The sequence below is a fragment of the Bombina bombina genome, unplaced genomic scaffold, assembly GCF_027579735.1.
Source record: "Bombina bombina isolate aBomBom1 unplaced genomic scaffold, aBomBom1.pri scaffold_608, whole genome shotgun sequence".
In the NCBI taxonomy this organism is placed as follows: Eukaryota; Metazoa; Chordata; class Amphibia; order Anura; family Bombinatoridae; genus Bombina; species Bombina bombina.
The window spans coordinates 4,143-29,966 of record NW_026512670.1 but is presented as its reverse complement, the minus strand read 5'-3'; the positions used below and the strand labels follow the sequence as shown (position 1 = coordinate 29,966).

Genomic DNA, 25,824 nt, shown 5'->3' with positions numbered 1-25,824 from the left:
AGGCAGGAGGAAAGTGCAATTCAATGGCACGAGCAAACTGAGGATTAAGAACAACAATAAAAAATGTTTTTAATTTTAATTAGTAACAATACTGTGACAACAATTATGATTCATGTAAATAGTTGGCAAGACGGCCTGGCACACAGGCTGGCAGGCAGGAGGTAAATGCAATTCAAGGACACTAGGAGACTGAATACTGACAGTCAAAACAGTGATGATTGACAATTTTTGCAATACTGTTAAAAGAAATATGATTGCTGGGAATAATTGGCTAGGTGGGCCTGGCACACAGGCTGCAAGGCAGGAGGAAAGTGCAATTCAATGGCACGTGCAAACTGAGGATTCAGAACAACAATTACCAAAAATGTTAATTTTTAATTATTAAGGATACTGTGACAACAAATATGATTGGTGTAAATATTTTGAAAGTCAGCCTGGCACACAGGCTGGCAGGCAGGAGGAAAATGCAATTCAATGGCACTAGGAGACTGAATATTTGCAGTCCAAAAAATTATGATTTTTAATTTTTTATATACTGTTACAAGAATTATGATTGGTGCCACTAATTGGCTAGTTGGGCCTGGAAAACACACTGGCAGGCAGGAGGAAAGTGCAATTCAATGGCACGAGCAAACTGATGAATCACAAGCGATCAATTTGGAATTTTAAAGATTAATAATACTTTTACAACAACTAGGATTGGTGGCACTAATTGGCTAGTTTGTGCCTGGCACACAGGTTGGCAGGCAGGAGGAAAGTGCAATTCAATGGCACGAGCAAACTGAGGTTTCAGAACAACAATTACCAAAAATTTTAATTTTTAATTATTAAGAATACTGTGACAACAAATATGATTGGTGTAAATATTTTGAAAGTCGGCCTGGCACACAGGCTGGCCGGCAGGAGAAAAGTGCAATTCAATGGCACGAGCAAACTGAGGATTAAGAACAACAATCAATTTTTTTTTAATTTTAATTAGTAACAATACTGTGACAACAATTATGATTGGTGTAAATAGTTGGCAAGACGGCCTGGCACACAGGCTGGCAGGCAGGAGGTAAATGCAATTCAAGGACACTAGGAGACTGAATACTGACAGTCAAAAAAGTGATGATTGACAATTTTTGCAATACTGTTAAAAGAAATATGATTGCTGGGAATAATTGGCTTGGTGGGCCTGGCACACAGGCTGCAAGGCAGGAGGAAAGTGCAATTCAATGGCACGAGCAAACTGAGGATTAAGAACAACAATAAAAAATGTTTTTAATTTTAATTAGTAACAATACTGTGACAACAATTATGATTTGTGTAAATAGTTGGCAAGACGGCCTGGCACACAGGCTGGCAGGCAGGAGGTAAATGCAATTCAAGGACACTAGGAGACTGAATACTGACAGTCAAAAAAGTGATGATTGACAATTTTTGCAATACTGTTAAAAGAAATATGATTGCTGGGAATAATTGGCTAGGTGGGCCTGGCACACAGGCTGCAAGGCAGGAGGAAAGTGCAATTCAATGGCACGAGCAAACTGAGGATTCAGAACAACAATTACCAAAAATGTTAATTTTTAATTATTAAGGATACTGTGACAACAAATATGATTGGTGTAAATATTTTGAAAGTCGGCCTGGCACACAGGCTGGCAGGCAGGAGGAAAATGCAATTCAATGGCACTAGGAAACTGAATATTTGCAGTCCAAAAAATTATGATTTTTAATTTTTTATATACTGTTACAAGAATTATGATTGGTGCCACTAATTGGCTAGTTGGGCCTGGAAAACACACTGGCAGGCAGGAGGAAAGTGCAATTCAATGGCACGAGCAAACTGATGAATCACAAGCGATCAATTTGGAATTTTAAAGATTAACAATACTTTTACAACAACTAGGATTGGTGGCACTAATTGGCTAGTTTGTGCCTGGCACACAGGCAGGCAGGAGGAAACTGCAATTCAATGGCACTAGTAGACTGAATATTTGCAGTCCAAAAAATTATGAATTTAAATTTTTTTGATACTGTTACAAGAATTATGATTGGTGCCACTAATTGGCTAGTTGGGCCTGGCACACAGGCTGGCAGATATGAGTCGTGGATGGTAGGTAGGGCAGCAATTTAACACAGTATGCTGTGTAAGTGACAAAAACACAGGCCTGATAGAAAATGAAGTTAGATTACACTAGCAAAATATTTTAAAATTTTAGATTTTAATATTAAAATAATGTTAAGAAGTGCAATGCACATATGAGTGGTCGCACTGGCTGGCTGCTACGTAGGGCAGCAATTAACAACAGTATGCTGTGTAAGTCAGGTAGACAGTTAGACACAGGCCTGATAAAAAATAAAATTAGATTACACTAGCATAATGATTTAAATACTTTTTTTGGGGAATTTAAAGAAAAAGGTTAAGCACATACATATGAGTCGTGGCTGATAGCCTTGGAAGGGCAGCTATTAAAAACAGTAGGCTCTGTAAGTCAGATACACACACGCCTGATAGAAAATACTATTAGATTACACTAGAAAAATGATTTAAATTATTTTTTTGGGGGGGGGAATTAAAAAAAGGTTAAACACATATGAGTCGTGGCTCATAGACTAGGGAGGGCAGCAAGTAAACACAGTAGGCTCTGTATGTCAGCAAAACACACAGGCCTGATAGAAAATTATATTAGATTACACTATCAAAAAAATTTAAACTTTTTTTTTTTTATATTTAAATTAAGGTGAAGAAGATATGAGTGGTGGCTGCCTGGCACAGACCAATTAACCAAAAGACTGAAAAAAATGAGGTATATTAATGCTGTGTGAGCCTGACAGACACAGGCCTGATAGTAAATGTAATTAAATTACACTAGCAAAATTATTATTTTTTTTTTTTTAAATTTAAAATAATGTTATAAACGGATATTAACACTGGTGGCTGGCACAGAGCAATGAACCAGAGTATATGCTGTGTGACACAGGCCTGATAGAAAATGAAAAAAAATTACACTAGCAAAATAATTAAAATTTTTGGTTAGTTAAATTTAAACTAATGTTGTTAGGGAGATATCAGTGGTGGCAGTAATCACAGCATATGCTGTGAGCCTTAAACACACAGGCTGAAAGCCAGGCAAATGCTAATAAAAATACGAGAAAAAAAAAAAATGGCACAAAATATAGCCCTAAAAAGGGCTTTTTGGGGTGCTGTCCTTGCAGCAGAGATGAGTGGAGTTCTTCTGGACTGTAGTGGACACTAAATACACTAGCCTAGCTATGTATTTCCCTATAATGTCAGGAGCACAAACACAACACATCCTCTCACTAAAAAAGCAAGGTCGTTATGAGTCTAAAATGGCGGCTTCTGAGTAGCTGGGAGGGTCTGTGAGGGAGTGTCTGATGTTGATTGGCTCTAATGTGTCAGACGGCTGTGACATATAGGGTCAAAGTTTCCTCAATGATGACACATAAGGGGCGGATCAAACATCGCCATGTGTTCGCTCGCAGCCGCGAATGCGAACAAGCTATGTTCGCGGTGAACCGTTCGCGGGCGAACAGTTCGGACATCACTATTAATCATATATATATATTAGTACTAGTATAGTGAAACAAAGCATCTGTGTATTAAATTAGTACAGTAGATAATCGTTAAAATAAAATATAAAGCAGCACCTCCCAACACATAAACTCTAAAAAGCTATGGCCTAGATTTGGAGTTTGGCGGTAAAAGGGCTGTTAACGCTCCGCTGGCTTTTTTCTGGCCGCACCATAAAATTAACTCTGGTATCGAGAGTTCAAACAAATGCTGCGTTAGGCTCCAAAAAAGGAGCGTAGAGCATTTTTACCGCAAATGCAACTCTCGATACCAGCGGTGCTTACGGACGCGGCCAGCCTCAAAAACGTGCTCGTGCACGATTCCCCCATAGGAAACAATGGGACTGTTTGAGCTGAAAAAAAACCTAACACCTGCAAAAAAGCAGCGTTCAGCTCCTAACGCAGCCCCATTGTTTCCTATGGGGAAAAACTTCCTACGTCTGCACCTAACAGATCAGCCAATAGAATGCGAGCTCAATCTGATTGGCTGATTGGATCAGCCAATCGGATTGAACTTGATTCTGATTGGCTGATTCCATCAGCCAATCAGAAAATTCCTACCTTAATTCCGATTGGCTGATAGAATCCTATCAGCCAATCGGAATTCGAGGGACGCCATCTTGGATGACGTCCCTTAAAGGAACCGTCATTCGTCGGGAGACAACGGAAGAAGAGGATGGATCCGCGTCGCCTGCTTCAAGATGGACCCGCTCCGCACCGGATGGAAGAAGATCGAAGATGCCGCTTGGAGAAGATGTTTGCCGGTCCGGATGTCCTCTTCTTGCCGGATAGGAGGAAGACTTTGGAGCCTCTTCTGGACCTCTTCAGCACCGTATGATGGATCGCCAACCCCCGCTTGGGTTGGATGAAGATGTTGGAGCCAGGACGGATCGGTGAACCTGGTATGGTGAAGACAAGGTAGGAAGATCTTCAGGGGCTTAGTGTTAGGTTTATTTAAGGGGGGTTTGGGTTAGATTAGGGGTATGTGGGTGGTGGGTTGTAATGTTGGGGGGGGGGGTATTGTATTTATTCTTTTACAGGCAAAAGAGCTGAAATTCTTGGGGCATGCCCCGCAAAGGGCCCTGTTCAGGGCTGGTAAGGTAAAAGAGCTTGTAACTTTTTTAATTTAGAATAGGGTAGGGAATTTTTTATTTTGGGGGGCTTTGTTATTTTATTAGGGGGCTTAGAGTAGGTGTAATTAGTTTAAAATTGTTGTAATATTTTTCTTATGTTTGTAAATATTTTTTTATTTTTTGTAACTTAGTTCTTTTTTATTTTTTGTACTTTAGCTAGTTTATTTAATTGTATTTTTTTTTTAGCAATTGTGTTTAATTAATTTATTGATAGTGTAGTGTTAGGTTAATTGTAGGTAATTGTAGGTAGTTTATTTAATTATTTTATTGATAGGGTAGTGTTAGGTTTAATTATATCTTAGGTTAGGATTTATTTTACAGGTAAATTTGTTATTATTTTAACTAGGTAGCTATTAAATAGTTCTTAACTATTTAATAGCTATTGTACCTAGTTAAAATAAATACCAAGTTGCCTGTAAAATAAATATTAATCCTAAAATAGCTATAATATAATTATAATTTATATTGTAGCTATATTAGGATTTATTTTACAGGTAAGTATTTAGCTTTAAATAGGAATCATTTATTTAATAAGAGTTAATTAATTTCGTTAGCTGTAAATTATATTTAAGTTAGGGGGGTGTTAGTGTTAGGGTTAGACTTAGCTTTAGGGGTTAATCAATTTATTAGAATAGCGGTGAGCTCCGGTCGTCAAATTAGGGGTTAATAATTGAAGGTAGGTGTCGGCGATGTTAGGGAGGGCAGATTAGGGGTTAATACTATTTATAATAGGGTTAGTGAGGCGGGTTAGGGGTTAATAACTTTATTATAGTAGCGCTCAGGTCCGCTCGGCAGATTAGGGGTTAATAAGTGTAGGCAGGTGTCGGCGACGTTGAGGGGGGCAGATTAGGGGTTAATAAATATAATATAGGGGTCGGCGGTGTTAGGGGTAGCAGATTAGGGGTACATAGGGATAACGTAGGTGGCGGCGCTTTGCGGTCGGAAGATTAGGGGTTAATTATTTTAAGTAGCTGGCGGCGACGTTGTGGGGGGCAGGTTAGGGGTTAATAAATGTAATACAGGGGTCGGCGGGGTTAGGGGCAGCAGATTAGGGGTACATAAGTATAACGTAGGTGGCGGTCGGCAGATTAGGGGTTAAAAATTTTAATCGAGTGGCGGCGATGTGGTGGGAGCTCGGTTTAGGGGTACATAGGTAGTTTATGGGTGTTAGTGTACTTTAGAGCACAGTAGTTAAGAGCTTTATAAACCGGCGTTAGCCAGAAAGCTCTTAACTCCTGCTATTTTCAGGCGGCTGGAATTTTGTCGTTAGAGCTCTAACGCTCACTTCAGAAACGACTCTAAATACCGGCGTTAGAAAGATCCCATTGAAAAGATAGGATACGCAAATGGTGTAGGGGGATCTGCGGTATGGAAAAGTCGCGGCTGAAAAGTGAGCGTTAGACCCTTTAATCACTGACTCCAAATACCAGCGGGCGGCCAAAACCAGCGTTAGGAGCCTCTAACGCTGGTTTTGACGGCTACCGCCGAACTCCAAATCTAGGCCTAAGTGTATAAAATAGAAACAGATAAGAGCAAAAAAACACTGGAGGGTGCTAATGAGTCCTAAAATGACCAAATAAAATATGATACATATAATACTACAATATATGATACAAAACAATATAAAACAATAAAAAGAATGGAAAATGGCACCTCATTAAATGTAAAGTGACCCAGTATGATAGTCCACTAAATAAGAGTTGAACAGACAGTCTGTTGGATTAATATGGAGTCCAATGTGATATCAGCCGACCGCTATAGCCTCCAAATAGCCGCAGGGATGAATCCTCTCTTCAGATGATGGCAGACGTATCTGTGTAAATTAAAAATAGAGGACGACCATTGTGTGCATCCACAGCTCAAAGAAGCCCACACATACAGCAACACTCTATTTCCAGGGTACTCACACTCTGGCCAAGCACACCAATGTGCTTGTGGACACGGACTGGCTATCAGAGCAAACCAGCTTGCTCTCTCCGGCAACACTCTCCTCACAAACGCCGGACAACAGCAGACTCCCTGGAACACCAGACAACAGCTGACTCACTGAAACTCCACAGCGGTTCGGTAATGAGAACCTTACTTGTTAGGAATGGCGGACAATGATTTTAAAATAAAAATCCTTTAATCATTGATAAAGCATACAATCCTTAATACACAAGTAGGTGAATAATGTACATCAATAAAATTTGCTACGCGTTTCTCAGCTCAATCGGCCGTTTCCTCAGGGATCATGCCTGAGGAAAGGGCCGATTGAGCTGAGAAACGCGTAGCAAATTTTATTGATGTACATTATTCACCTACTTGTGTATTAAGGATTGTGAGGGAGCTTTAGTGAATCAGTTACATAGAATAACATAGGGACAGGTGAGGCTGGAGGGAGCTTTAGTGAATCAGTTACATAGAATAATACAGGGACAGGTGAAGCTGGAGGGAGCTTTAGTGAATCAGTTACATAGAATAACATAGGGACAGATGAGGCTGGAGGGAGCTTTAGTGAATCAGTTACATAGAATAATACAGGGACAGGTGAAGCTAGAGGGAGCTTTAGTGAATCAGTTACATAGAATAACATAGGGACAGGTGAGGCTGGAGGGAGCTTTAGTGAATCAGTTACATAGAGTAACATAGGGACAGGTGAAGCTGGAGGGAGCTTTAGTGAATCAGTTACATAGAATAACATAGGGACAGGTGAGGCTGGAGGGAGCTTTAGTGAATCAGTTACATAGAATAACATAGGGACAGGTGAAGCTGGAGGGAGCTTTAGTTAATCAGTTACATAGAATAATATAGGGACAGGTGAGGCTGGAGGGAGCTTTAGTGAATCAGTTACATAGAATAACATAGAGACAGGTGAGGCTTGAGGGAGCTTTAGTGAATCAGTTACATAGAATGACATAGGGACAGGTGAGGCTGCAGGGAGCTTTAGTGAATCAGTTACATAGAATAACATAGGGACAGGTGAGGCTGTAGGGAGCTTTAGTGAATCAGTTACATAGAATAACGTAGGGACAGGAGAGGCTGGAGGGAGCTTTAGGGAATCGGTTACATAGAATAACATAGGGAAAGGTGAGGCTGGAGGGAGCTTTAGTGAATCAGTTACATAGAGTAACATAGGGACAGGTTTGGCTGGAGGGAGCTTTAGTGAATCAGTTACATAGAATAATACAGGGACAGGTGAAGCTGGAGGGAGCTTTAGTGAATCAGTTACATGGAATAACATAGGGACAGGTGAAGCTGGAGGGAGCTTTAGTGAATCAGTTACATGGAATAACATAGGGACAGGTGAGGCTGGAGGGAGCTTTAGGGTATCAGTTACATAGAATAATATAGGGACAGGTGAGGCTCGAAGGGAGCTTTAGGGAATCAATTACATAGAATAACACAGGGACAGGTGAGTCTGGAGGGAGCTTTAGTGAATCAGATACATAGAATAACATAGGGACAGGTAAGGCTGGAGGGAGCTTTAGTGAATCAGTTACACAGAATAACATAAGGACAGGTGAGGCTGGAGAGAGGTTTAGTGAATCAGTTATATAGAATAACAAGGACAGATGAGGCTGGAGGGAGCTTTAGTGAATCAGTTACATAGAATAACATAGGGACAGGTGAGGCTGGATGGAGCTTTAGGGAATCAGTTACATAGAATAACATAGGGACAGGTGAGGCTGGAGAGAGCTTTAGTGAATCAGATACATAGAATAATACAGGGACAGGTGAGGCTGGAGGGAGCTTTAGGGAATCAGTTACATAGAATAACATAGGGACAGGTGAGGCTGGAGAGAGCTTTAGTGAATCAGATACATAGAATAATACAGGGACAGGTGAGGCTAGAGGGAGCTTTAGTGAATCAGTTACATAAAATAACATAGGGACAGGTGAGACTAGAGGGAGCTTTAGTGAATCAGTTACACAGAATAACATAGGGACAGGTGAGATGAGAGGGAGCTTTAGTGAATCAGTTACATAAAATAACATAGGGACAGGTGAGGCTGGAGAGAGCTTTAGTGAATCAGTTACATAAAATAACATAGGGACAGGCGACACTAGAGGGAGCTTTAGTGAATCAGTTACACAGAATGACATAGGGACAGGTGAGGCTGGAGGGAGCTTTAGTGAATCAGTTACATAGAATAACATAGGGACAGGTGAGGCTGTAGGGAGCTTTAGTGAATCAGTTACATAGAATAACGTAGGGACAAGAGAGGCTGGAGGGAGCTTTAGGGAATCGGTTACATAGAATAACATAGTGAAAGGTGAGGCTGGAGGGAGCTTTAGTGAATCAGTTACATAGAGTAACATAGGGACAGGTTTGGCTGGAGGGAGCTTTAGTGAATCAGTTACATAGAATAACATAGGGACAGGTGAAGCTGGAGGGAGCTTTAGTGAATCAGTTACACAGAATGACATAGGGACAGGTGAGGCTGGAGGGAGCTTTAGTGAATCAGTTACATATAATAACATAAGGACAGGTGAGGCTGGAGAGAGGTTTAGTGAATCAGTTATATAGAATAACAAGGATAGGTGAGGCTGGAGGGAGCTTTAGTGAATCAGACCCGGCTAATCTCATCCACGGGAAGTCAGTGTGAACGCAGAGAAGATTCCCAGACAAACGAAGGTGTGGTAAGCGTCAGTATCTTGCAGCAGTGCAGCACGGAGGTTAAGTGCTCAGACAGCCTGGTTTGGACGGTATATCAGGGAACTGAGGTATCAATGTAATCCGAGTATTCACGCTGGAGGAAGGGCAAGTAAGGAATAAAAAAAAAAGGGCTATTGGACTCATTTTTTGTTTTTTCTACAACTGTAATATATGGACAGAATATTTGAACTTAGTATCTTTCTAAAGAGGATTGTTGGCGTCTGGCCTTGTGTTTAATATAACCTGTAGGGGAAAGGTATGCATTGAAAAGAAAACATATATAAGGGGCAGAAAAAAAAAAAAAAAGAGAAAAAAAATGTGTATTTGATTGTTGTTTGATCGTGCTTTATTGTTTGACGCTGACATATGTTGATTTTTTTTCTTGTGCTCAGTAGTTACTTTTTATAATTCAATGCTTGTTATTCTCATGGTCTATACTACCTAATTTAAATGATTTCCTTAACCTACATATTAGAAACAGTGGTAGGAGTCCCGTACAGCATTATACTGACTTCTCTTTTCTCCTCAGGATTTAAATACAAGGGAATCTAATTTTTTGTTTAATTGAGGGGGGTTCTACTTATTTGGTTTAGGATTAACTTTGAACAATTAGTAATTGACCTATTGTTAGATACTACTGTGATAAATCCTAAACCATTAGCTCCATTCTGACAAGTCATTTATAGTGTAAACTGTTCTGTCTGTACTAGACAAAAATGGTGTAAGGTGGATTAGCTGCCAGCACTTTATTTTTAATTTTGAATACTAGGGTCAGTAGAACACTGTTGAGGCTGGTGTCAGGTGCATGATATACAGCAGGCTCTTTTTTTTTATTCACATTATTTTTTTTTTTTTTTGGTGTGTCTTTGTGTGTATTTGTTGTAGATATATATATAGCTAGCTATTAGGAAGGTAGAAAGGGGAGGGAAGGGGGGGTTTTCACATTTGTGTAATTAGATCCATTGGGATCTAGATAACCACGTACCGGTTTGTTAGGCGGTACGTAGATTTCGTATAGTTTGTTTGCACCACTTTGAATTGAAAGATATATCACCCAGGTGAAATCTGTTTCACCCATAATGCCTGCGAAAGTGAAAGATAAAAAAAGTAATAGAACAGTTGATACCAGTTTAGATTGCACTATGGAACCTAGTAAGAGTGTATTTGATATGCAAGACCTTACAGCTAAACTTCTGGAAGTATTTTCTCCCCAATTTGAAGCAATTAAAAAAGAATTAGGGTCTATTTCTACTGAAATAGTTACTCTATCATCTGAAGTGAGACTTTTTTCAACTAGATTAACAGAGGCCAAGTCCAGAATATCTGACTTGGAAGATCAGACCCACACATCGGCAGAGATTATACATAAACAAGATACTAAAATTAGAAATATGCAGCTTCGCCTGGAGGATCTAGAAGATCGCTCCCGGCGTAACAATATTAGATTAGTTGGCCTACCGGAATCACTAGAGTTTGAAGACTTGTTAAAATTTACTTCTACTACACTCCCCTTGGCTCTAGGGATGCCCCCTCAAGCAGTACCACTTACAATTGAACGAGCTCATAGACTGGGCCCCAAGAAAGACTCCTTAGATGGAGCTCCAAAAAATAGAGTATGTATATTTAAACTCTTAAAATACCAAGACAAGATTGAACTTATGAGACTTTTTAAAATGTCTGAACCGCTTCTATTTGGAAATAGTAGAATTTTACTGTTTCAGGATTTTTCCTCTGAGACTTCCTCGAGGAGAACAGCTATGGCACCGCATTGTACACAACTTATAAATAAGGGAATAAAAGCGCGGATGATTTATCCAGCTCGAATTATAGTAGAAGATCGTGGTATTAGACGCTCCTTTGAGGAGGTCTCAGAGGTTAAAAAATTTATAGAAACTCTGGCCTAGATTTGGAGTTTGGCGGTAGCCGTGAAAACCAGCGTTAGAGGCTCCTAACGCTGGTTTTAGGCTACCGCCGGTATTTGGAGTCATTCAAAAAAGGGTCTAACGCTCACTTTTCAGCCGCGACTTTTCCATACCGCAGATCCCCTTACGTCAATTGCGTATCCTATATTTTCAATGGGATCTTTCTAACTCCGGTATTTAGAGTCGTGTCTGAAGTGAGCGTTAGAAATCTAACGACAAAACTACAGCCGCAGAAAAAAGTCAGTAGTTAAGAGCTTTCTGGGCTAACGCCGGTTCATAAAGCTCTTAACTACTGTGCTCTAAAGTACACTAACACCCATAAACTACCTATGTACCCCTAAACCGAGGTCCCCCCACATCGCCGCCACTCGATTAATTTTTTTTAACCCCTAATCTGCCGACCGCCACCTACGTTATACTTATGTACCCCTAATCTGCTGCCCCTAACACCGCCGACCCCTGTATTATATTTATTAACCCCTAACCTACCCCCCACAACGTCTCCGCCAGCTACCTACAATAATTAACCCCTAATCTGCCGACCGCAAAGCGCCGCCACTTACATTATAGCTATGTACCCCTAATCTGCTGCCCCTAACACCGCCGACCCCTATATTATATTTATTAACCCCTAATCTGCCCCCCTCAACGTCGCCTCCACCTGCCTACACTTATTAACCCCTAATCTGCCGAGCGGACCGCACCGCTACTATAATAAAGTTATTAACCCCTAATCCGCCTCACTAACCCTATAATAAATAGTATTAACCCCTAATCTGCCCTCCCTAACATCGCCGACACCTAACTTCAATTATTAACCCCTAATCTGCCGACTGGAGCTCACCGCTATTCTAATAAATGTATTAACCCCTAAAGCTAAGTCTAACCCTAACACTAACACCCCCCTAAATTAAATATAATTTTAATCTAACGAAATTAATTAACTCTTCTTAAATAAATTATTCCTATTTAAAGCTAAATACTTACCTGTAAAATAAATCCTAATATAGCTACAATATAAATTATAATGATATTATAGCTATTTTAGGATTAATATTTAAGGTAACTTTGTATTTATTTTAACCAGGTACAATAGCTATTAAATAGTTAAGAACTATTTAATAGCTAAAATAGTTAAAATAATTACAAATTTACCTGTAAAATAAATCCTAACCTAACTTACAATTAAACCTAACACTACACTATCAATAAATAAATTAAATAAAATACCTATAATTATCTACAATTAAACCTAACACTACACTATCAATACATTAATTAAATACAATTCCTACAAATAAATACAATGAAATAAACTAACTAAAGTACAAAAAATAAAAAAGAACTAAGTTACAAAAAATAAAAAAATATTTACAAACATTAGAAATATATTACAACAATTTTAAACTAATTACACCTACTCTAAGCCCCCTAATAAAATAACAAAGCCCCCCAAAATAAAAAAATGCCCTACCCTATTCTAAATTACTAAAGTTCAAAGCTCTTTTACCTTACCAGCCCTGAACAGGGCCCTTTGCGGGGCATGCCCCAAGAAGTTCAGCTCTTTTGCCTGTAAAAAAAAACATACAATACCCCCCCCCCAACATTACAACCCACCACCCACATACCCCTAATCTAACCCAAACCCCCCCTTAAATAAACCTAACATTAAGCCCCTGAAGATCTCCCTACCTTGAGTCGTCTTCACCCAGCTGAGCCAAATTCTTCATCCAAGCGGAGCAAGAAGAGGTCCTCCATCCGGTAGAAGTCTTCATCCAAGCGGGGCAGAAGAGGTCTTCCATCCGATTGAAGTCTTCATCCAAGCGGCATCTTCTATCGTCATCCATACGGAGCGGAGCGGCAGCATCCTGAAGACCTCCGACGCGGAACATCCATCCTGGCCGACGACTGAACGACGAATGGCGGTTCCTTTAAATGACGTCATCCAAGATGGCGTCCCACGAATTCCGATTGGCTGATAGGATTCTATCAGCCAATCGGAATTAAGGTAGGAATATTCTGATTGGCTGATGGAATCAGCCAATCAGAATCAAGTTCAATCCGTTTGGCTGATCTTAACTATTTAATAGCTATTGTACCTGGTTAAAATAAATACAAAGTTACCTGTAAAATAAATATTAATCCTAAAATAGCTATAATATCATTATAATTTATATTGTAGCTATATTAGGATTTATTTTACAGGTAAGTATTTAGCTTTAAATAGGAATAATTTATTTAAGAAGAGTTAATTAATTTCGTTAGATTAAAATTATATTTAATTTAGGGGGGTGTTAGTGTTAAGGTTAGATTTAGCTTTAGGGGTTAATACATTTATTAGAATAGCGGTGAGCTCCAGTCGGCAGATTAGGGGTTAATAATTGAAGTTAGGTGTCGGCGATGTTAGGGAGGGCAGATTAGGGGTTAATACTATTTATTATAGGGTTAGTGAGGCGGATTAGGGGTTAATAACTTTATTATAATAGCGGTGCGGTCCGCTCAGCAGATTAGGGGTTAATAAGTGTAGGCAGGTGGAGGCGACGTTGTGGGGGGCAGATTAGGGGTTAATAAATATAATATAGGGGTCAGCGGTGTTAGGGGCAGCAGATTAGGGGTACATAGGGATAATGTAAGTAGCGGCGGTTTACGGAGCGGCAGATTAGGGGTTAAAAATAATATACAGGGGTCAGCGATAGCGGGGGGCGGCAGAATAGGGGTTAATAAGTGTAAGGTTAGGGGTGTTTAGACTCAGGGTACATGTTAGAGTGTTAGGTGCAGACGTAGGAAGTGTTTCCCCATAGAAAACAATGGGGCTGCGTTAGGAGCTGAACGCGGCTTTTTTGCAGGTGTTAGGTTTTTTTTTCAGCTCAAACAGCCCCATTGTTTCCTATGGGGGAATCGTGCACGAGCACGTTTTTGAGGCTGGCCGCGTCCGTAAGCAACTCTGGTATCGAGAGTTGAAGTTGCGTTAAATATGCTCTACGCTCCTTTTTTGGAGCCTAACGCAGCCATTCTGTGGACTCTCAATACCAGAGTTATTTTAAAGGTGCGGCCAGAAAAAAGCCAGCGTTAGATACGCGGGTCGTTACCGACAAAACTCTAAATCTAGCCGTCTGTAATTAGAGGGTAGATTTACTCTGTTGTGTTAATAGGAGATGGGTGAAAATATGGCTGGAAGAGTTACAAGGTATATGCAAAATTTGATGCTGTTCTTAGACAAGGCTAGCATAATTGCTATATGTATATGTTGTGTGTTGTCCTATGTTGTAGAGATGTATTTGGTGTGGTGTTTCTTTTTTTTTTTTTTTTCTCCCTCTCCTCCTTCTCTCTCTCCCTCTTACCTTGCCCCCCCCATTATATGTGTATTATTAGCAAGGTATGTTAATTTTGGTCCCACCGGGCAGTGCTTCTATACACGCTCCAATCAGAGGGATTTTTGAAAGACTGATGGTAGATGGGTGAGGGAATTAAAGTATTATCTTGGAATATTGGGGGAATAACTTCCCCCATTAAGCGTAAACTAGTTATTAAAAATTAGCTAGTCACAATCCGGATTTAGTCCTTTTACAGGAGACCCATCTTAACCAGCAAGAAGCAGCGAAATTGAAGATAAAGTGGGTAGGGGCAGTCATTTCTACAGATAGTCGTGCCAGAAAATGTGGGTTAGCTATCCTGTTAAATAAGGATCTTGATTATAAGATAATTAAAGTAGAAATAGATGAAGCGGCTAGGTATATTCTTCTTCAAATCCAACTAAAAAATGTCAAACTGGTGATTTGTAATATATATGCCCCAAATAAGTTCTCTAGAGAATTTTGGGAGAATTTAAAGTTGAAATTATTTCCTTATGCCTCTGAGAACTTAATTTTAGGAGGAGATTTTAATGCAACTCTTTGTCCTATCCTGGATAGATTTTCTAAAAAAAATATTGCAGTACATAATAGAAACGCAAAATTTTTAAAACAATTGTGCTTGAGATTAAAACTAGTAGATGTTTGGCGGTTAAAAAATCCTGACAAGTTGCTATATTCATGTGAGTCTAAAGCACATGGAACATTTTCAAGAATAGATTTTTTTTTAATTTCAGAAACATTATCACTTCAGGAATTAGAAGCCGAAATAGGGGAAATTAGTATATCAGATCATGCTATTATTTCTTTATTTCTCATAGCAGGTAATAGAGAAAGGAGTAAAATACTTAGATTTATTTTTCCTCGATATCTGTATAATAACCCTAAATTTGTTAATTATATGAAAGCCTCATGGCAGCGTTATTATGCTGAAAACTCAAATTATATTAACAAGATTGATATTTGTTGGGAAGCTTTTAAAGCTGTATTAAAGGGACAGTCAACACCAGAATTTTTGTTGTTTAAAAAGATAGATAATCCCTTTATTACCCATTCCCCAGTTTTTTGCAAAACCAACACTGTTATATTAATACACTTTTTACTTCTGTGACTAACTTGTATCTAAGCATCTTCTGACCGCCCCTAATCACATGACTTTTAGTTATTTTGCATATAGTTGCATTTTAGCCAATTAGTGCAGTGTCTGCCACTAGCCACGGGCGTGATTACAATGCTATCTATATGGCCTACATGAGCTTGCTCTCCCCTGCTGTGAAAAGTAAATAAAATAGAGGCGGCCTTCAAGGGCTTAGAAATTATCATATGAGCCTTCCTAGGTTTGCTTTCAACTAGAATACCAAGAGAACAAAGCAAAATTGTTGATAAAAGTAAATTGGAAAGTTGTTTAAAATTACATGCCCTATTTGAAAAATGAAAGTTTTTTTTGGACTTGACTGTCCCTTTAAGGGGTGAAATTCAGGCGTATGTAAGTATAGGTAAGAAGAAGAGTAGAGCAAGAGAAACCCAAATTTTAAATCAAGTCAGGAATGCTTATACAGTATATTGTGCGAATCCCACAGTGGGAAATTGGGGGAAATATAGAGACAAGAGAAAAGAAAGAGACCTTTTTTTAAGCAAAAATCAGTAGAGGAAGAAGCTAAATTAAATCTTCACTTTAAAGGTGTACATGGGCGTTCGGCCAAATATTTGGCCAAACTTACTAAAAGTAGAAAAAAGAAAAATCTTATATTGGCAATTCAAACAGATAAAGGTAGAACCACAGAAACTAAGGAGATAGTAGAAATTTTTTATACTTATTATCAACAGCTTTACTCCGAAGTTGCAATAGACAACGTTAATCACAATAATTTTTGGGATATGATAAAGGTCCCTAAAATATCTAATGAGGACTTGTTAGTAATTAATGCTCCGATCTCAATACAAGAAATCAGAAAGGCTATAGATAATCTAAAAATGAATAAAGCAGCCGGCCCTGACGGATTCCCTGCAGAATTTTTATAAATGTATGAGTGAAGAGGTATCATGGTTTTTAGAAAAACTTTTTAATTTTTATTTTTGCACGATGAATCCTATTTCAAAATATTTCTCCATGGCGAATATTTCTCTCATTCTGAAGAAAGGTAAGAATCCGGAGGAGCCGGCTTCTTACAGGCCAATTTCTGTCTTAAATATAGACTATAAAATATTAATGGCAATTATTGCGGCAAGAGTCTCCAAGTGTTTACACAATATCATTCATCCAGATCAAACTGGATTCATGATAGCAAGAAACCCCACAAAAAATATACGTAAATTAATTAATCTTTTGGATTACGCGTGGAATGTAGACCAGGATAGAAAGAAATCAGTATGGCAAGATGCGGCTATTCTTTCCCTTGATGCTATCAAAGCATTTGATTCAATTATCTGGGAATATTTATTTAGATCATTAGAACAATTTGGTTTTAAAGGAGAATTCTTACACTTCATCTACAGATTATACCATAATCCAATATCCTTTTTACTTATTAATGGGATCCTTTCATCCAAAATAATTTTACAAAGGGGCACTAGGCAGGGGTGTCCGTTGTCCCCTTTACTTTTTAATATCGCACTCGAACCCCTAGCAATCCGATTCAGGGAGGTGTTAATAGGATGTCAGCTTGGTACACATTCCCTTAAAATCTTGTTATACACGGATGACGTATTATTATTTCTAGCCAATGTACAGCGATCTATCTCAGTAGTGTTACAAATTTTGAATCTTTTCAGCTTGTTTTCCGGGTATAAGATAAACTTAGAAAAGAGTGAATTATTGTGCTTTAATAACAGACTGATAGTAACGCCTAGTATCCCCTTTAAACAGGTCGATACCATTAAATATCTAGGATTGGTTTTACATAGGAATCCCAGTTTCTGGTATAAAGCCAATTTCGAGCCATTGTTTCAAAAGATTGTTACTGATCTACAACTCTAGGTAACATTTCCACTGTCTTTGACTGCGCACGTTAGGTTAATCAAATCTATTATCTTCCCTCGTTTGTTATAACCGCTTCAGAACCTACCCTTGTTGATATTAAATAAGGACCTAAAGTTAATTAATTCTTTATTCTCTAAATTTATCTGGAATAATAAAAAACCACAAATAGCTTTGAAGAGACTTATGCAAACCTCGGGAGCTGCCGGTTTTGCGTTACCTAATCTTAAATTGTATAATTTGTCGGCGTTGACCAAAATTGCAATAGATTGGCATGCCGGTTCTAACATCGTCTCTTCTGAAAAGATAGAATCATTTGTAATTGCTCCGTTCTCATTAAAAGCGATTTTACATTGCAAAGTACAGAAATTACCGCAGAATGTTAGCTGTCTCATTTCTATTAAGAATGTAGTATATGCATGGCATAAGGTTTGCTCAATTCTAGAGTTGGATTATTCTTTTTCAGATTTTTTACCTATTTTAGGTAACCCGAGTTCTCTACCGGGGATATATCAAAAAGTGTTTAAAGACTGGACAGAAAAAGGGCTATATTATGTAAAACAACTTATCGGCGAAAATCTTCAAATAGTATCTGCAGAAGATATTTTTAATAAGTACGATATACCTAGATCCAATTTATTTGCTTACTTCCAAATTCGCCATTTTATTTCAGATCAGAAGTGGCGGACCATATCTACAACAGCTTGGGCGGATATTAAACTTTGTATACAGAAATTTACCACAGGTAATGCGTCGATCTCTTTGATGTATGATATCATGCTGAATAAGCAGAGCTTGCTCATCAGGGATAATATATCTAAATTTTGGTCTTCAAGAATTCCCCTGATAGATCTTGAAAATGTTTCCCAAAGCTTTGACTTGCTGCATAAATGTAAAGTAGCAATGGCCTGGAATGAATCACATATGAAGTTGATTAATGACTTCTATATTTCACCATGGAAGATAAATAAGTTCTACCCGTTGGCGATTAATATTTGTCCACGTTGTGCATATTATAAGGCTGATACACTTCATATGTTCTGGTTGTGCCCCATAGATAGACAATTATGGTTGAAGATAATTTACTGGTTTAATAAGTTATAAAAAGTGACGATATTGTTAGCTGTGAAGGATATTATTTTTCTATATCCTTTTAATGATGCGATTGATAGGAATACAATAGAAAGTCTAAATACAGTTATATTAGCAGTTAGACACTGTATTCTTAAGAATTGGAAGAGTAAGCGTTTACCAGGATTAACTGAGGTGTTTAAAATATTTCAAGAGCAGATTGTTTTCGAATCATTCCATCTACATGACGCCTCTGAGAAAAGAATCAAGAAGTTCTTATGGAGATGGGCACCGGTTATTTTAACCTATTCAAGTGTTATTCAAAAAAGGATTCTCTCCCCCTTTCTATCATCAGTAAGTTTTGCAGAGCAGACTCTATTAAATGTCTTTCCACATAATTGGATCAAATAGCCTGCAGGGGCTGAGATGGAGGGGTGGTTGGAGGGGGGGAGGGGGGAGAGGTTTAATCTTGAGGGCTTCTTTTTTTTTTTTGTTTGTGTGTGTCCATCTTTGTATTGTTTGTGATGTCTTGTTCTTTTTTTTTTTTTTATGGTTCGATGGCTCATTCTTTTCTTTTTGTTGTTGTTATAATATGTACAAATTAATATGACTTGATTATTTGTTGAATTTGTAAATTTGGATGTGTAAAAACTTTTTAAAAAAGTACAGCAATGTATGTTATTATTTAGAAAACCCGCTTTGGGCAATATGTAAGGATGGCTAATCTATAGAGCAATGCAATCATTTCTTCTTTTATATTTTGCTACATTATGTTATTTTATGTGGATTTTGGCACTGCGTGGTGCAAAGAATTGTATTTTGATTTGTTTTTTTGTTTGACATACGCTGTTGATTACATATAAATAAAAGTATAAAAAAAAAGAAAAAAAGAATAACATAGGGACAGATGAGGCTGGAGGGAGCTTTAGTGAATCAGTTACATAGAATAACATAGGGACAGGTGAGGCTGGAGGGAGCTTTAGGGAATCAGTTACATAGAATAACATAGGGACAGGTGAGGCTGGAGGGAGCTTTAGTGAATCAGTTACATAGAATAACATAGGGACAGGTGAGGCAGGAGGGAGCTTTAGTGAATCAGTTACATAGAATAACATAAGGACAGGTGAGGCAGGAGGGAGCTTTAGTGAATCAGTTACATAGAATAACATAGGGACAGGTGAGGCTGGAGGGAGCTTTAGTGAATCAGTTACACAGAATAACTGTTAGGGGTAATATGAACCTGATGGCAGCCATCTTGTTCCCCGCAGCCATCTTGTGATGATTAGCATCCATTTTGTAATAATTAGAATTTATTATAGCAGTTATTATGCAGTGAGAATTATATGCATGTTATGAGTTTCTTTAGCTATTCGGCCTTGCCAATGTACCCTGGCCTAATGCCTAGAAGTAAGATAGAATAAGATAATGTAAACAAGAGGCTTTAGACACTCGGTTGTCTCTGCAGATGGTAGTTTGTTATGACTCTGTAAATATTGTTATGAGAAACTCATGTTCCAGTTTTTCCTTGTAAATTGCTCTGTATAACTGTGTAAGATGACGCGGTCCTAACGTGTCATCCCCTTAACCCTGTATGTCACTATAAGAAAGGCTTGCACTGTGCAATAAACAGAATTGGCTTTCGATCATAATGCTGCGTGGTCTGAGTCATTCTAAGGGGCCCTTATCAGGTAATCTACATATGCCTCAGGTGGTACACTAGGCCCCAGGCTTTGGCCTGCACTGACACTTACCCCCTGAAGGGGACACCTAACAGTTTTGGCGTCAGGACAGTGGGATTCGCAGTGAGTAACTATGAGTGCTTTTACCATGCTTTCTTTCTGTGAATTTGAACCTAAATTTAGTCTGGTAATAGGTGTTGATGATAATGATATAAGGTTAAAGGGGTTCCTGTGGTTGAAGCACAGGTTTGCGGAGGTTAAAGTCCTGCCGGCAGTTGTGATACCCCTCCAGACAGGTAATCAGTCCTGTGCTGGGACACGACAGGTATTGTGAGTCCTGTCGGTGATAAGCGCGCAAGTAATATATGTATGCCAGTCGACGGGAGGTTCTTTTAAGATAAGGTCCCCCGGGCAACTTGGCAGTGAAGTGAGTAAGTCTCACGTGTGTTGAAGTTTCCCATATTCATTCCCATAATAGAGTTTTGTTACCCACCTGAAGCTCATGTTGATATCTGATGCTTGCTTTTGCTGCTATATAAAATGATGCTGTGCGTAGAAAATATTAAGTGGCTGTGCATGTTAATTGTGGCTATTATTGTATTGAGAAAGGGGAACTGCTCATAGATAAGAATGCACAGAGAAAATTACATGTATAAGGTAAAAGAAAAGAAGAGTTAATAGTTTCTGCAAAAGACAGAAATATTTTTTTAAAAAACACGGTCAGTAAGTACTGCTGTTTGATAAATAGAGAAATCTCTGTGTTAAAGAATGTAGCAGGCAAAGAAGGGGGGCCACCACTGAGCGCGCACATAGCTCAGAAAAGAAAAAAAAAGAAAGAAAAGAAACCTGTTACAGCAGCTTCGTTTGTAAGATTTTTTTTGTTTGCTTGCAGTAACAAAAATGAAATTGTGTATATTGAGATGCATAATGTGTGATGGTCTGTAGGTTCTCACTGTGGTATGCGTGTAACAGATTTACTTTGGACCAGGAACAGAATGTATTATTTGAAAACGATTGTTTCAAACCCTGCAAAAGTGGCCATTTTGTGGGGTTTCGAAAAAAAAGAAAAAATGCATTGTGGAAATGGTGAAAAGTTAATCTAGTGTTTTTTTTATATATATATATGTATGTCGTACGCTAGAAAATAGATGTTTTTCTGAGAAAGGGAAAAAGGGAGTGAATCTTTGGCATGCGAGATGAAATGAGCTTGTGTGTGTCTGTATCGTTAGTAATAATGTTTCTTTCTGTTTCTCTGCTGGGAAATCAGACGTTTTTAGAAGATATTTGGTAATGTTATTTTATGTAACTGTATTTCAAAGTCACCAGCATGTTTTAAGTATGTGGTATTCATATGCAGTTTTAGTTTTAAGTGATAATTGTTGTTCGGCATGTAAAGATATGATATTGTTTTTGTAAGTGAAGTAACGGCTTTGAAAGTGCGATGGTGTGTGTGATTTTTTGTCACGCTCTGGTAAATATGAAATTGTTTCTGGTATGATTAATGGGTTAACGTATGTTGTATTTGTAAGGTCTGTGCACGGCGTGGGTGCACACAATGAAATATATTTATAGGCTGTAATTGAAAGTTTTTCTAAAAGGGCGTCCGTTTTTGTTGCAAGTAAATTAATCTGCAGGTCATGCTACAGTACAGAGGTGAAATTGGTGTGGTAAATCATACAAGCAGCCTAAATTATGGTTAGGATATACATATGTAATTTGCGTGATGAATGGTTAGTCCTTAAAGGGACAGTTCACTGTAACAAGGTGTTGCTATTAATGTATTGTCCATGACTTGTTACACAAGCGGCATATTATCTTATATTTGTCTGGAAAATCAGAGCTCAGTGCGTAGACGGAGCAATAGAAAATTGTCATTTTCTTATTTAAAGAACCAGTGCAATAACCCTGTATTAGTAGTTTGCTAAATATATTTTTAGAGACCTTTCTTTGTATATATTTATTTTAAATTTGCTGTTCAGATAGCAGATATTCTTTTTGCAGCATAACTTAATTCTCTCTGTAATGCAAACTGAAGTGATAAGTTGTCTACAATTTTAGTGTAGGGATCCGTGAGACTAGCGGACAGAAAAAGAAAAGGAAAAAAAAAAAAAAACAAGAAAAAACAGAGGAGTGAAAATATTTAAAGGGATACAGGAAAACTGGTATAACATCTGAGAATTTAAGGGAATATTTACATAAAAGACGATGAGGTTTACTGTAAGCCTAACACTAGTATATTTCACTGTGTTAGCAGTTTCAATTAAAGATTATTTTTAATTTGGTTAAAATGTCCCTTTAATTAGCCTGCATCCCACTGTGAGTGCGTTCTTATGCTGCTTATGCTTGTTTAGGCTATTTAATGAACGTCAGTATACATTTTCTTTATTATAAGGATCATTGGGATTAATTTAAAGGAGAAATTGTATTAGTATTCTTTTGTAGAAAGCTTATTTTTGTGTTATATGCAATTGATTATATTTGGCTGTAGAGCTGCAGAATGGGGAATATCAAATTATATACAACGTTAAATCCAATAATTTTGTTGTGGTTAAACTAATTAGCATTTATCAAGTTTTAGTGTGAATTTTATATTTTTAAGCAAAAGACTATCCTTCTCTGGACTGTGCCTTACCGCTCGATATGGAAGTCCTGTTATGCTGTTACAGGATCAACCAATTAAATTAGGGGAGTATTGTTTTAACTCCATTCCTTATATTGCTTGTTTTGTATTTTCTTGTATTTGTTTTATTTTTATTGATCATATTTGGTCTAAGAAATCATATGCTTCATTGGTATTAGTGCACATTGTAGTTTATGTGCTTAACATAGTAACTTTTTAGATAAAGGTAACTGTGAACTTTGCAGTATTGTACTCTATTGAATGGCCCACTGAGTATAAGAAAATAGGTTTAAGGAAAATGCTGCAACATAGCATAATATTTTAGACCCTTCACCCTTTAGAACATAAGGAGGACACGTCTAAGCTAGAAGTTTATAGTAAATATACAGAGAAATGTTTCAGGGAATAGCATAATTATAGTTTATGAAAGCAAATGTATTTTTCCCTTTTATTAATTAGTATGGTATCTGCAAAGTGAATTTGGTCATTCCTGATGTTTGTCAAAGAGAGTAATTCTTACCATAAAGATGTGTTTACCTTTAAAAGAGCTTGTAGTTTTAAATGATGTTCTGTTTGTATGCTTTCCTCATATAGGAGTGTGAGAGAATTTAGGTTGGAGAATTATAAGCATTATAGATAGCAGCCATCCAGAATAAAGCAACACAAGGTTCTTTTATTTTTTTAGAAGTTCAAAGTGATATAGAGAAGTTGTAAATTATTCTCTGAGAAATGTCAATGTATTTAAGTTGTATTATATATCAACAATGTTTTGTTTGATTTTTAATGACATAGGATAAAAGTGACGTTTTATTTGGACATAATTGTGATTGTATTGCGGTGTGTACTCATCCTGTACTGTTTCTGTTTGCTTCCTAGACTCCCTGTGACTCGAGTGTCTGTTTGCCATGGGTATCCACTGGTTGCCTTGTCTACCCCATGAACAAACCATCAGATTTCCAGTATCTCCCTGCGGAAGAACCGTGGATAAGCACCCCTACTGCAAATGAACTGTTGGAGAACTGTATTATAGCAAAGTGTCAAGGTGCAGCGCTCTCAAATGGACAAAGACTGTTCTTAAAGTATTCAGAGGCCACCTAGAGACAGTTGTGCTGTTGCTATGTCATGCTTTACTGTGGAAAAGGAACTGTTGGACATATTGGGGGGTGCTAGCAATGCAGGTGGAGAGATAGAAGATGCAGCGTTGTTTGGGGGTAGATGGGGGGCTGGTTGGGTCTCTGTGTTGGTAGACCGGTAGTTTTGGGAAGGCTGGAAGATAGATGGAAGGTATTGGAGGGACTGTACCTATATGCAGTGACAATTAGCCTATAAAAGTATATCACGACATGCGAATATTTTTCTCTTTAGTATTCTCACAGAGTTCTGTTACCATAATATAAGGCTTTACTAATTTTCTATGCCTGTCTATTTTTATGTTATTCTGTTAGAATAAAAGGATGGTATGTTAGGGGTAATATGAACCTGATGGCAGCCATCTTGTTCCCCGCAGCCATCTTGTGATGATTAGCATCCATTTTGTAATAATTAGAATTTATTATAGCAGTTATTATGCAGTGAGAATTATATGCATGTTATGAGTTTCTTTAGCTATTTGGCCTTGCCAATGTACCCTGGCCTAATGCCTAGAAGTAAGATAGAATAAGATAATGTAAACAAGAGGCTTTAGACACTCGGTTGTCTCTGCAGATGGTAGTTTGTTATGACTCTGTAAATATTGTTATGAGAAACTCATGTTCCAGTTTTTCCTTGTAAATTGCTCTGTATAACTGTGTAAGATGACGCGGTCCTAACGTGTCATCCCCTTAACCCTGTATGTCACTATAAGAAAGGCTTGCACTGTGCAATAAACAGAATTGGCTTTCGATCATAATGCTGCGTGGTCTGAGTCATTCTAAGGGGCCCTTATCAGGTAATCTACATATGCCTCAGGTGGTACACTAGGCCCCAGGCTTTGGCCTGCACTGACACTTACCCCCTGAAGGGGACACCTAACAATAACATAGGGACAGGTGAGGCTGGAGGGAGCTTTAGGGAATCAGTTACATAGAATAACATAGGGACAGGTGAGGCTGGAGGGAGCTTTAGTGAATCAGTTACATAGAATAACATAAGGACAGATGAGGCTGGAGGGAGCTTTAGTGAATCAGTTACATAGAATAACGTAGGGACAGGTGAGGCTGGAGGGAGCTTTAGGGAATCAGTTACACAGAATAACATAGGGACAGGTGAGGCTGGAGGGAGCTTTAGTGAATCAGTTACATAGAATAACATAGGGACAGATGAGGCTGGAGGGAGCTTTAGTGAATCAGTTACATAGAATAACATAGGGACAGGTGAGGCTGGAGGGAGCTTTAGTGAATCAGTTACATAGAATAACATAGGGACAGATGAGGCTGGAGGGAGCTTTAGTGAATCAGTTACATAGAATAATGTAGGGACAGGTGAGGCTGGAGGGAGCTTTAGGGAATCAGTTACACAGAATAACATAGGGACAGGTGAGGCTGGAGGGAGCTTTAGTGAATCAGTTGCATAAAATAACAGGTGAGGCTGGAGGGAGCTTTAGTAAATCAGTTACATAGAATAACATAGGGACAGGTGAGGCTGGAGGGAGTTTTAGTGAATCAGTTATATAGAATAACATAGGGACTGATGAGGCTGGAGGGAGTTTTAGTGAATCAGTTACATAGAATAACATAGGGACAGGTGAGGCTGGAGGGAGCTTTAGTGAATCAGTTACATAGAATAATATAGGGACAGGTGAGGCTGGAGGGAGCTTTAGGGAATCAGTTACACAGAATAACATAGGGACAGGTGAGGCTGGAGGGAGCTTTAGTGAATC

The 25,824-nt window shown here is 38.4% G+C and overlaps 1 long non-coding RNA gene across 1 annotated transcript in view; it reads left to right on the top strand.

Moving 5' to 3' along the window:
* LOC128644493 (uncharacterized) overlaps positions 1 to 24,855 on the top strand; it is a 151,562-nt gene extending 126,707 nt beyond the window's left edge. The window contains exon 2 of the long non-coding RNA XR_008399988.1: positions 23,844 to 24,855. This is a non-coding gene — a long non-coding RNA (uncharacterized LOC128644493). The remainder of the gene's footprint in view (positions 1 to 23,843) is intronic.
* The last annotated feature ends 969 nt before the right edge of the window (positions 24,856 to 25,824 follow it).